A 13,208-nucleotide genomic window follows, 5' to 3' on the forward strand; every position below is an offset into this window, starting at 1 on the left:
TATTCGGACCTTGTGTCTTCTGTTTAGTTTCTCAATTCATAAAAAACCGCTTCCAGGCCATCACCAATCATTCTATATGACAAATGCTCCTTCTAACAACCCCACAACATCACCCCTTACCCCAAAATCTTTCTTCAGTTTAATCTCTCCCATTCTGGATTCCCACGCTGCCCCTAATCCTGCTCGAAGCAGCCCTGAGAAACATCTTCCATTATCTCTCCATACCACCCCCCAAAATTTTCGCCACCCCAACACTTCACGTGTCACGGACATGCATGACAGATACAGCACCCACAGATACAGAGGGCCAACTGTATTTTCCCAGGCTGGTAAGAGGTGGGGTAGGGGATAGAGGTAAGGGTTAGCTTTGCAGATTGGAAAGGAAAGAGATTCTGCAGAAGTCTTACTGGTTTTTCAACCTCTTTTCTGAGTAGTTTAGAGTGGTGTGGTTGCTGGTTGAGAAGGTTTATGTCTGTTTGGCAGAGTCAAGGTGGAAGGTATCCAGAAGAGAGAAGTACACACGGCAGCTCTTGGAGTTTTGACACCCCCTCCCCGCCAATCCAGGGCACTGTTAGCAGGGCAGTTATGAAGACTCTTGGGCCAGGCTGCCTCTTGGCACTCAGACCTGAAGAGGTGGGGAGAGCAATGACCTGTAGAAGTGGCCTGGCAGGAGGAATGCTGAGTTTGTCTTTCTGCCAGAGGCAGGCACAGGATGTACTAATTGCAGCCTGGTCCTCTGCTCTAGGTACAAATGGATTTAGATTTTATGGAGTCTGAAGCTTCTAGTTGGATTGGCAGGACAAGGGAGTCCTTTTTAAGAAAGTAATGCAGAATTAGGTACTGACCCTTGGAAGGGGCCTATGCAGGTGAAGGGGCCCTGGAGCTCAAGCTTCAGAAAAGGATACATGCAAGAAGAAAATAAAACAGGATGGTCGGGAGCTGTGGCTCACACCTGTAATCCTAGCACTTTGGGAGGCTGAGGCAGAAGGATTGCCTCAGCTCAGGAGTTCCGGACCAGCCTGGGCAACATGGCAAAACCATGTCTCCACTAACAATACAAAAAATTAGCTGAGTGTAGTGGCGCACACCAGCTACTCAAGAGGCTGAAGCACAAGAATCGCTTGACCCTGGGAGGTGGAGGTTGCAGTGAGCAGAGATCACACCACTGTACTCCAGCTTGAGCGACAGGGCAAGACCCTGTCTCAAAAAAAAGAAAAACATATTTGTTATGGCCAATGATGTAATCAATCATGACTAGGAATCACCCACAAAACCCAAAAGGACAGTGTTCAGAGAGCTTCCAGGTGGGTGAACAAGAAGACTTCCATCTGCTGGGAGGGTGGTGCACCCCACCTCCACAGAGATGGAAGCTCCTGTGCTGAGACCAGCTCGGTCAGGGAGACCCTAACCCAGCGGCGTTAGAGGAATTAAAGACACACACACAGAAATACAGAGTGCAGAGTGGGAAATCAGGGATTTCACAGCCTTCGGAGCTGAGAGCCCTGAACAGAAATTTACCCACGTATTTATTGACAGCAAGCCAGTGATAAGCATTATTTCTGTAGATTATAGATTAACTAAAAGTATTCCTTATAAGAAACAAAGAGATGGGCGGAAACAAAGGGATAGGCTCTGGCTAGTTATCTGCAGCAGGAACATGTCCTTAAGGCACAGATCACTCATGCTCTGTTTGTGGTTTAGGAACGCCTTTAAGCGGTTTTCCGCCCTGGGTGGGCCAGGTGTTCCTTGCCCTCATTCCAGTAAACCCACAACCTTCAGCGTGGGCGTCATGGCCATCACGAACATGTCACAGTGCTGCAGAGACTTTGTTTATGGCCAGTTTTGGGGCCAGTTTATGGCCAGATTTTGGAGGCCTATTCCCAACACTCCTGTGCTCAGGACCCTTCCAGAGCTCACCCCCTGTATCTCCAGGTAGATCATGTCAGAATTGAATTGAATTATGGGAATCCCAACTGGTGTCTGCTGCAGAATTACTTGTTGTATGGAGAAAAAAAGCCCAAACGTTTGGCATTAGAAGTGTGTTGGCTAGGTGTGGAGACTCACGCCTGTAGTCCCAAAACTTTCGGAGGCTGAGGCAGGAGAATCACTTGAGCCTAGGGGTTCGAGACCTGCCTAGGCAACATAACAATACCCCATCTCTACAATAAATAAAAAATTAACTGGCATGGTGCACACCTGTAGTCCTAGCTACTCAGGAGACTGAGGTAGGAGGATCACTTGAGCCCAGGAGTTCAAGGCTGCAGTAAGTCGAGATCGTGCCACTGCACTCCAGCTTGAGCAACAGAGATCCCATCTCAAAAACAAAACAACAACAATAAAAAACTTTATCTGAAGAATGCAAGTCCCAGGCCAGGCGCGGTGGCTCATGCCTGTAATACCAGCACTTTGGGAGGCCAAGGTGGGTGGATCACAAGGTCAGGAGTTCAAGACCAGCCTGGCCAACATAATGAAACCCTGTCTCTACTAAAAATACAAAAAATTAGCTGGGCATGGTGGCGGGTGCCTGTAATCCCAGCTACTCGGGAGGCTGAGGCAAGAGAATGGCTTCGACCCGGGAGGCAGAGGTTGCAGTGAGCCGAAATCACACCATTGCCCTCCAGCCTGGGTGACAGAACGAGACTCCATCTCAAAAAAAAAAAAAAAAAAGAATGCAAGTCCCCCTTTCGTTATCAGGCCCAGAGAATCTTTGAAATGCAACAGCAGGTTGGGCGCAGTGGCTCACACCTGTAATCCCAGCACTTTGGGAGGCCCAGATGGGCAGATCACAAGGTCAGAAGTTCGAGACCAGCCTGGCCAACATGGTGAAACCCCATCTCTACTAAAAATACAAAAAATTAGCTGTGCATGGTGTACCTGTAATCCCAGCTACTCGGGAGGCTGAGGCAGGAGAATCACTTGAACCCAGGAGGCAGAGGTTGCAGTGAGCCGAGATCGTACCACTGCACTCCAGCCTGGGTGACAGAGTGAGAGAGCGAGACTCTGTCTCAAAAAAAAAAAAAAAATTAGCTGGGCGTACTGGTGCACACGCCTGTAATCCCAACTACTCAGGAGGCTGAGGCAGGAGAATCGCTTGAGCCAAGATTGCACCACTGCACTCCAGCCTGGGCAACAGAGTAAGACTCTGTCTCAAAAAAGAAATGCAACAGCATATGACAGCAGTCACATCTCACCCGCCCCCGACCACCAAGCTAAATAATTACCTCTTGAAGCCACTTGCTATATGGGCTCTAGGCTAACTGACACCACATAGCCATAAAATGCCATATTCCAGACACTATAACTCATACCCCATAGCTCAACAATGCATAGCCAATCACAAGCCAATGTTATTCCTGCAAACTAATGAGAACATTGTTGAATCACCCACTCCTTGTCCCCTTTTGCCTTTAAAGGCCCGCTTGTAACAAAAGCCGAACACAGAGCATACGCCAAGGCAACTTGAAGTGTGTCCCCAATGGCTGTCCTCACTCTTGGCCCAAATTAACCCTGTATATTGATTTTGCCTCAGCTTCTTTCTCTGGGTCAACACTAGAATGTCCAACAGCCAGTTTGGGGTGGATGGGAGGGCGAGCCCTCTGAGCACCTGCCCTGTTCGTGGTCTGAGTGGGTCTCAGCGGCCGGACGGCTTGCTCTCCCCTCGGGCCGTGAAGTCCTCAGCCTCCCAAAGTCTGGCCTCCTTGGAAATATTTGAGGTCCTCCAGACTCCTGCAGGAAGCTTGTGGCAGGGGCGGCAGGGGGATGAAGGAACTGGATTGTGGGAAGTGCCTAATGAGTCAGCCAACTCTGTGGAGGGGAGGGAAGGAAACATGCTGTGTTAAGAGGATCTGCAAGCCAGAGACGGCTGGGGAGTGGAGCCCGTGGAGGATGGACAGCTGGGCCATGTGAGTTTCCATTGTCTCGGGGGGAACATGTCACCCGGAGGTCTCTCCAGCAGTCTCCCCACCCCCATCCCTGCAGATTCCGCAAGGACCAAGGGCTTCCCTGGACAAGGGCCTGGTCCTTGGGGTCTAAGGCAAGACTCCAGTCTCCACAGCTGCCCAAGCTCTCTTCCCTGTTTGGGACTTGGGAACGGGAAGATTTGGGAGGTGAAGAGCTGGGACTCCCTTTGGTGGAGAAAGCTTGAGTTTCAGCACTGACTTGGAGAGACCAAAACAAAGGGTTTTTGGCCAGGCTAGAGTGATTCTCAGGAGGAAAGGCAGGAAAGCATTTCCCCATATTCAGGTAAGGAGAGAGGGAAAATTAACAAACTGTTGCTGTGGAGGGAGACAAACACCTTGATAAACTCAAGAAGCTGGTTACGGGGATCCCAGCAAACCTGCCGGCGCAGAGCACAGTAGTGGAGAGGCCCGGGGAATCCCAGCAAAAAACACCCCACCGGCTGGGTGCCGTGGCTCACACCTGTAATCCCAGCACTTTGGGAGGCTGAGGTGGGCAGATCACAAGGTCAAGAGTTCTAGACCAGTCTGGCCAACATGGTGAAACTCAGTTTCTACTAAAAATACAAAAATTAGCCGGGTGTGGTGGTGGGTGCCTGTAATCCCAGCTACTTGGGAGATTGAGGCAGGAGAATCTCTTGAACTCGGGAGGCAGAGGTTGCAGTGAGCTGAGATCACACCATTGCACTGCAGCCTGGGTGACAGAGCAAGGCTCCGTCTCAAAAAAAAAAAGACAAAAAGAAAAACACCCCACCAACCAGCAAACAAAACAACAAAAACCAAGGAGGAACAACCAGGAACAGTGTCTGTAGCCTCAAATGCCTTCATACCAGTGACGGTGACACCACACCGTGGGGCCCTGCCCCCAATCAACTGAAAAATGAGGCAACGACAGTTGTGGGAAGCCATCAGTGGGAGGAGACCAAAAGACTAGAGTGGTTTTTTTTCTGCTTTGTTGAAATACAATTGACAAATAAAAGTATACATATTAAAAGCATACAACGTGATGATTTGGTATATGGACACGTGAGACGATTATCACAATCAAGCTGATTGACACATTCATCACCTCCCATAGTTACCCTTGTTACTCTTTTTTTTAAAAAAACGAGAACACTTTAGAGGTACTCTCAAAAGATTGTTTTGTAAAGTTGTTTTTAAAGGTTGGGATCACCCAGACTCTAATTCAGGTGACCTTATGGGAGCCCGGGAAGACAGGATTGTAAGCAGGTAAAGGAAACCTCCACAATTCTGTTTCTTGGTGAGGAGAAAGCCTGTCTTGAAGGAGGTGTGGAGGAGGCGGGGGCCGGCAGCCAGTTGACGAACAGCCAGAAGGTGGCAGTGTCTACCTGGGGAGGGGCAGTGGTCTCAGCCCCTGGCTGGGGCGAGTCCTTTATCACACCACAGCCAGGGCCAGCCTGTGTGCAGCCCCAGATTACTCCTTGACAAGACTCAGTCCTGCCAGGCCCTCCCCGCAGGCCTGTTTTTTATGCTGGTCTGGCCATGAGATAAGGCTGGATAGGGACAAAGTGCCCGAGCATGACAGCTGCCCAGGCTGGGCCCAGTTGCACAGCTTGGGTGGCCCTAGCCTTCGAGCTCTAAATCGAGTCTCCTCCTACTCCTATCCCATGGCAGTCGGGCCCCTGACGTTCTCCCCACTGCTTCCAGGATTCTAGAGGGCTTTCCAGTCCCCCTGGCCCCAGTCCTGCAGTGTTGACCTCCTGAGTCCCTGCCTCTCACTTCCCGGTGACGTCCCTCTGCTCTGTGCCCATCCTAGAAAAAAAAAAAGCCCTCTTTCTATGCTTTCTTTTTTCTTTCTTTTCTTTTCTTTCTTTTTTTTTTTTTAATGAGACAGTCTTGTTCTGTCACCCAGGCTGGAGTGCAGTGACGTGATCTCAGCTCACTGTAACCCCTGCCTCCCAGGTTCAAGCGATTCTCCTGTCTCAGCCTCCCGAGTAGCTGGGACTACAGATACCCGCCACCACACCCGGCTAATTTTTGTATTTCTGGTAGAGATGGGGTTTCACCATGTTGATCAGGCTGGTCTTGAACTTTTGACCTCATGATCCACCCACCTTGGCCTCCCAAAGTGCTGGGATTACAGGCGTGAGCCACAACGCCCAGCTTTTTTGTATTTTTAATGGAGATGCGGTTTCACCATGTTGGCCAGGCTGGTCTCAAACTCCTGACCTCAGGTGACCCACCCGCCTCAGCCTCCCAAAGTGAAAGTGCTGGGATTACAGGTGTGAGCCACCGTGCCCGGCCTTTCTATGCTTTCTTGTCACATGAGATACAGCTTTTACTGAAGGCTTGGGCAATAGAGGGGTGTACTGGGGTGTACTTAGTAGGAAAACAAACCATTTCAAAAAAAATAGTACAGAGCCTGTTCTTAAAAGTCCTTTGAGGTCTGGCATGGTGGCTCATGCCTGTAATCCCAACACTTTGGGAGGCCAAGACAGGCAGATCACAAGGACAAGAGTTCGAGACCAGCCTGGCCAACATGGTGAAACCCCGTCTTTACTAAAAATTAAAGAATTAGCCGGGGGTGGTGGCATGCGCCCGTAGTCCCAGCTACTCAGGAGGCTGAGGCAGGAGAATTGCTTGAACCTGGGAGGCAGAAGCTGTAGTGAGCTGAGATCGCACCACTGTACTCCAGCCTGGGCCACAGAGCAAGACTCCATCACCAAAAAAAGAAAAGAAAAGAAAAAAAAAAGTCCTTTGAGGCTGGGTGCAGTGGCTCACTCCTGTGATCCCAACACTTTGGGAGGCTGAGGCGGGCGGATCACCTGAGGTTGGGAGTTCAAGACCAGCATGACCAACATCGAGAAACTCCATCTTACTAAAAATACAAAATTAGCCGGGTGTGGCAGCACATGCCCATAATCCCAGCTACTCGGGAGGCTGAGGCAGGAGAATCACTTGAACCCAGAGGCGGAGGTTGCAGTGAGCTGAGATCACGCCATTGCACTCCAGCCTGGGCAACAAGAGTCTCAAAAAAAAAAAAAAAAAAAAAGCCCTTTGGTCTCCCCGCCACTGTGAAATTCTCAGTGGACACCTACCTCCCAGGCTCTGCCCTTGCCATTTTGTTTTCTCCCTCCCTCCTCCCTCCTTCGTCCTTCATTTCTATGACCATCCTTCCATTTCTTCTTCTCTTTTGGGGTCCCTCGCCCCCAAGTTCCGGTTAACGTTCTCTGTAAAGCCGTTTGATTCCTCCTGTGTTTAAACATCTTCCTTCCACTATGTCCTTAGCACCTCCCCTTCCTCAACAAAAGTGGCTATCAAGATATTTTCCTAAACAAAAACCGGTCTCACCCTGCTAAATGCATTGAAAACTTACCACCTGGTGTATATATTGGCCTCCTGAGCAATTGATTCGTCTGAGTCCACAGCTGGGACCTGGCTCGCCTCTCCACCAGCTGCCAGGCGGAGGGCAGACCCAGGGCCCCAGGGGTGAATTTGTCAGGGCAAAGGCCTCTGTGGGCAGCCTCTTGGCAGCCTGCCAGTAGCCCCTTCTGGCAGCGTCCCATCTCTCCCGGCATCACAGATCAAGCCTCAGAAGTGCAGGGCCTAAGGAGAAAACCCGAGAGTGACGATGGCAAAGAGTGATCACCACACCCCAGGTGGGTGGACTCCGGGGGAACGCAGAGGTACTCGGGCCCAGAGCTGGCGGGAGAGGGGAGGTGATGGGAAACTGGACACCCAGAAAGTCCCACCAGCATGGAAATCCACTGGGGGGCTCGGCACCCCTGGAGAGGCCCTGGGAGTTGGGAGGATAAAAGGAAAGACAGGGCTCTCACGGCCGGTGAATAGGACAAGCTGGGAAGGAAACAGACGATGCTTTCCAGGTTGGATTGCCAAGGCAGAGAGGCAAGAGAGGGGATGGAGAGAAGTCTTCAAAACTGCCATTCAAGGCCAGGCACAGTGGCTCTCACCTGTAATCCCAACACTTTGGGAAGTTGAGGCAGGAGGATCGCTTGAGCCTAGGAGTTTGCGACCAGCCTGGGCAACATAGCAAGACCCCGTCTCTAAAAAAGTAGAAAACTTAGCAGGACATGGTGGTGTATGCCTATAGTCAGAGCTATTCAGAAGGCTGAGGTGAGAGGACTGTGTGAGCCCAGAACATCTAGGCTGCAGTGAGCTGACATCACACCACTACACTCATTCAGCCTGGACGACAAAGTGAGACCCTGTCACAAAAAAAGAAAAAAAAAAACAGGCCAGGCATTGTTGCTCATGCTCATAATCCTAGCACTTTGGGAGTTTAAGGCAGGCAGATTGCCTGAGTTCAGTAGTTTGAGACCAGCCTGGCCAACATGGTGAAACCCAGTCTCTACTAAAAATACAAAAATTAGCCAGGCATGGTGGGGAGCACCTGTAATCCCAGCTACTCAGGAGGCTGAGGCATGAGAATCACTTGAACCTGGGAGGCGGAGGTTGCAGTGAGCTGAGATTGCACCACCGCACTCCAGCCTGGGTGAAAGAACTAGACTCCATTTCAAAACAAAACAAAAACCAAAAAACTGCTGTTCAATAAGCCCTTACCATGTGTCAGGCACTGAACACTGACAGCAGCTAACAATTACACTGACTTACTCCACACCAGGCTTGTTCTAAGCAGCTGCTGTCCAATAAACACATAATGCAAGCCGCATAGGTAGTTTTGTTGTTGTTGTTAATGTTTGTTTTTGGGTTTTTTTTTGAGACGGAGTTTCACTCTTGTTGCCCAGGCTGGAGTGCAATAGTGTGATCTTGGCTCACCGCAACCTCCGCCTCCCGGGTTCAAGTGACTCTCCTGCCTCAGCCTCCCGAGTAGCTGGGATTACAGGCATGTGCCACCATGCCCGGCTAATTTTGTATTTTTAGTGGAGATGGGGTTTCTCCATGTTGGTCAGGCTGGTCTCAAACTCCAGACCTCAGGTGATCCGCCCGCCTCGGCCTCCCAAAGTGCTAGGATTACAGGCGTGAGCCACTGCGCCTGGCCTAGTAGTTGTTTTTTAATTTATTAATTTACTTTTCACCATGGCAGAAAAGAGCGTAGTTTTAAAAACTCTAGTAGCTGCATTTTAAAAAGTAAAAACAAAAAACCCACTGGTGAAATTAATTGTAATAATATATTCTATTTATACTGAGTGTAGTGGCTCACTCCTGTCCTCCCAGCAGTTTGGGAGGCTGAGGCAGGCAGATCACTTGAGGTCAGAAGTTCAAGACCAGCCTGGCCAATATGGGGAAACCCTGTCTCTACCAAAAATACAAAAATTAGCCAGGTGTGATGGCATACGCCTGTAATCCCAGCTACTCAGGAGGCTGAGGCAGAAGAACCGGTTGAACCCTGGAGGTGGAGGTTGCAGTGAGCCGAGATGGTGCCACTACACTCCAGCCTGGGCAACAGAGTGAGACTCCATCTCAAAAACAAACAAACAAATAATATATTCTATGTATTATATTCTATGTAACCCAATATAATCAATAATTAGTGAGTTATTTTACTTTTTTTTTTTTTTTTTTTGAGACAGGGTCTCACTCTGTTGCCTAGGCTGGAGTGTGGCACGATCACAGCTCACTACATCCTTGACCTCCCCTAGGCTCAGGTGATCCTTCCACCTTAGCCTCCTGAGTAGTTGGGACTATAGGCGCGTACCACCACGCCCTGATAATGTTTTGTATTTTTTGTAAAGATGGGGTTTCACGATGTTGCCCAGGCTGGTCTCAAACTCCTGGACTCAAACAATCCACCCACCTCAGCCTCCCAAAGTGCTGGGATTACAGGTATGAGCTATTGTACCTGGCCTTTTTTGTATGAAGTCTTCAAAATCCGATGTGAATTTATGCATACATCACATTTCAGGGTTTTTTTGTTTGTTTTGTTTTTCTGAGACAGGGTCTCACTCTGTCACCCTGGCTGGAGTGCAGTGGCACAATCATGGCTCACTGCAGCTTTGACCTTCTAAACTCAAGCAATCCTCCTTCCTCAGCCTCCCGAGTAGCTGGGACTACAGGCACATGCCACCACACCAGGCTAATTTTTAAATTTTTTTTTTTTTTTTGTAGAGACAGGGTCTCACCATGTTGTCCAGGCTGGTCACAAACTCCTGGGCTCAAGCGATCCTCCCGCCTCAACTTCTCAAACTGTTGGGATTACAGGTGTGAGCCACTGTGCCTGGCCTCCCGACTCAGCCTCCCAAAGTGTTGGGATTACAGGCGCGAGCACCACGCAGGGTACATCTCAGTTTAGACAAACCATGTTTTCTTTTTCTTTTTTTTTTTGAGATGGAGTCTCGCATTGTTGCGATCTCAGCTCACTGCAATCTCCGCCTGCCAGGTTCAAGCAATTCTCCTTGCCTCAGCCTCCCAAGTAGCTGGGATAGACAAGCCACATTTCAAGTGCTCAGTAGGTACTGTGGCTGATGGCTACACTATTGGATGCAGCTGTCTAAGTGCTTTAGCTGTGTTAGTCCTCACAACCATGCTTTTGTTATCCTCATTTTATAGATGAGAAAATTTACACAGAAAGTGCTTCAGCACTTTGCCCATTGCCACCCAGAAAGAAAAGGGCTGAGCTGGAATCTGAGCCACCAAGGTCAGCCAACTGAGGGTCCACAGTCTGGTGTCCTAACAACTGTGCTATGCTGTCAGCTTCACAAATCTCATCTCCCATAGGAGGTCATCAAAAAGCTGCTTGCAGCTGGGTGCAGTGGCTCATGCCTGTAATCCCAGCACTTTGGGAGGCCGAGGCAGGCAGACCACTTGAGGTCAGGAGTTCAAGACCAGCCTGGCCAACATGGTGAAACCCCCATCTCTACTAAAAATACAAAAATTAGCCTGGTGTGGTGGCACATGCCTGTAATCCCATCTATTCAGGAGGTTCAGGCAGGAGAATTGCTTGAACCCTGGAGGCAGAGGTTGCAGTGAGCTGAGATCGCACCACTGCACTCCAGCCTGGGCAACAAAGTGAGACTCTGAGGAACTGAAGGTAAGAGAGACTAAAGGATCTTGCCCAGTAGGTGCCGAAGATGGGATTTGAACTTATGTGGAGTGAAAACTTGGAAGACAGCAACCATGTCACCTCACATCTTCAGGGAGGCCAGGCATGGTGTCTCATGCCTGTAACCCCAGTGCTTTAGGAGGCCGAGGCGGGAAGATCTCTTGAGCTGCAGTGAGCCATGATCACACACTGCACTCCAGCCTGCATGACAGAGCAAGATTCTGTCTCTAAAAAAAATAAATAAAGCACCAGGGAGGGAGAGACTGGGCATGGCCATCCACATCTCAGGCTTAAGGAAGGTGACTTTGAAAAGATCAAAGAAAAAATGACCCTGTGGCTTGAGACCAGGGGAGAGAAGAAGATGTCTGTCTGCATTATGTTCTGCACTATCATTTTAGATGGCTAAGTCTGTCAAACTATGCACTGACCAGGCATGGCGGCCCACATCATGCGGTGGTGCACATCCATAGTCCTAGCTACCCCAGAAGCTGAGGCAGGAGGATCACTTGATGCTAGGAGTTCAAGTTCAAGGCTGCAGTGAGCCATGATTGCACCACTGTGCTCCAGTCTGGGCAACAGAGCAAGAACCTGCCTCACAACAAACAAACAAAAACCCACACACGAACAGTAGCCCATAATTAATTTAAGCCATCTCCTATTTGGGAGCAATTTTTCACTGGTATAAATAGGCCTGCAATGAATTTTTTTTTTTTTTTTTTTTTTTTTTTTTTTTGCCCAGTCTAATCTCAAACTCCTGGGCTCAAGCAATCCTCCTGCCTCGGCCTCCAAAGGCCTCCAAAGTTCTAGGATTACAGGCATGATTATGGGCCACTGTGCCTGGGCAACATTCTTGTAAATTATTTTTTCCAATAATCCAATGTAAGGCTGGGCACGGTGGCTCATGCCTGTAATCCCAGCACTTTGGGAGGCCGAGGCAGGTGGATTACCTGAGGTCAGGAGTTCAAGACCAGCCTGACCAACATGGTGCAACCCTGTCTCTACTAAAAATACAAAAAAAAATTAGCTGGGTATGCTGGCACGTGCCTGTAATCCCAGCTACTTGGGAAGCCAAGGCAGGAGAATCACTTGAACTGGGGAGGCAGAGGTTGCAGTGAGCCGAGATTGTGCAACTGCACTCCAGCCTGGGCCACACAAGGAGACTCTGTCTCAAAAAAACAAAACAAAAAAAACAAAACAGTGGTTCACGCCTGTAATCCCAGCACTTTGGGAGGCCGAGGCGGGTGGATCACAAGGTCGGGAGATCCAGACCAGCCTGACCAATATGGTGAAACCCCGTCTCTACTAAAAACACAAAAATTAGCCAGGTGTGGTGGTGCGTGCCTGTAGTCTCAGCTACTCGGGAGGCTGAAGCAGGAGAATCTGCTTGAACCCTGGAGGCGGAGGTTGCAGCAAGCCAAGATTGCGCCACTGCACTCCAGCCTGGGTGACAGAGCAAGACTCTATCTCAAAAAGAAAGAAAGAAAGAGAGAGAGAGGAAGGAAGGAAGGAAGGAGGGAAGAAAGAAAGAAAGAAAGCAATAATCCAATATATAGGCAAGAGCCCTTACTTCTCTACTACTTACAGTCTGGTGTTCAGAGAATGTAGGAGTGAGCCCAGAGAGCTTCCCAAGCCTACCATGTCGTCACTGCCTACAAGAGTCCCTGAAGATGGCCACACAAAACCCTGGGGCTTACTCATACATGTTCACAGTTTCATTTTCTTATCATATTGGTCAGTTTCATCTACACTGGAACGTGGTTCCACCTATCTTTCTGTTCTCTGATAAGCTTCAGCTCAAGGGGAAACATTTCTGGGGCCACAGGTTCTGTTGCCTGCCTCTGCAAAGAGCACATTACGCAAAGCAGATGTTCTGTGCCCAACTCAGTCTCTGCTATCAGGAAAGCTGTGTTCAGAGCCACATGGAGCCTGCAGCCTCCTGCTTTGCGGGAATGTTTGTGTAAAGGTTCCTGGCTTTCTCTTTGTTTACATCTGACTGTTTACCTTTCAGTCCCATCTCGTCTTCTGCTCAGTGAACAGTTTTTGCACTGGCAGGAGCCAGGTCAAACAGTTCCATAAACTGCTTTTTTATAGTTCTCACTAGAGCAGAGTTTTGAAATTAGAGAGCCTGAATGTTGGCTCAAGGAGGACACAGACTCCCTGAATTAGTGTCCAAATCTATGTGTGTGTGTGTGTGTGTGTGTGTGTGTGTGTGTCTTTCTAGGGGGTGGTTCCTTATTTTCATTGGATTTCCAAAGGGGTCTGGAACCCAC

General features: G+C 49.4%; 1 long non-coding RNA gene across 1 annotated transcript; it reads right to left on the minus strand.

Moving 5' to 3' along the window:
- Window positions 1-1,449: 1,449 nt before the first annotated feature.
- Window positions 1,450-12,603, minus strand: LOC134808556 (uncharacterized). The gene is made up of 3 exons (XR_010151805.1): window positions 12,521-12,603; window positions 7,294-7,523; window positions 1,450-3,804 (listed from the first exon to the last, which is right to left on the minus strand). It is a non-coding gene; the product is annotated as an uncharacterized LOC134808556 (long non-coding RNA).
- Between the last annotated feature and the right edge of the window lie 605 nt (window positions 12,604-13,208).

Source organism: Pan troglodytes, chromosome 16, assembly GCF_028858775.2.
Source record: "Pan troglodytes isolate AG18354 chromosome 16, NHGRI_mPanTro3-v2.0_pri, whole genome shotgun sequence".
Lineage (NCBI taxonomy): Eukaryota > Metazoa > Chordata > Mammalia > Primates > Hominidae > Pan > Pan troglodytes.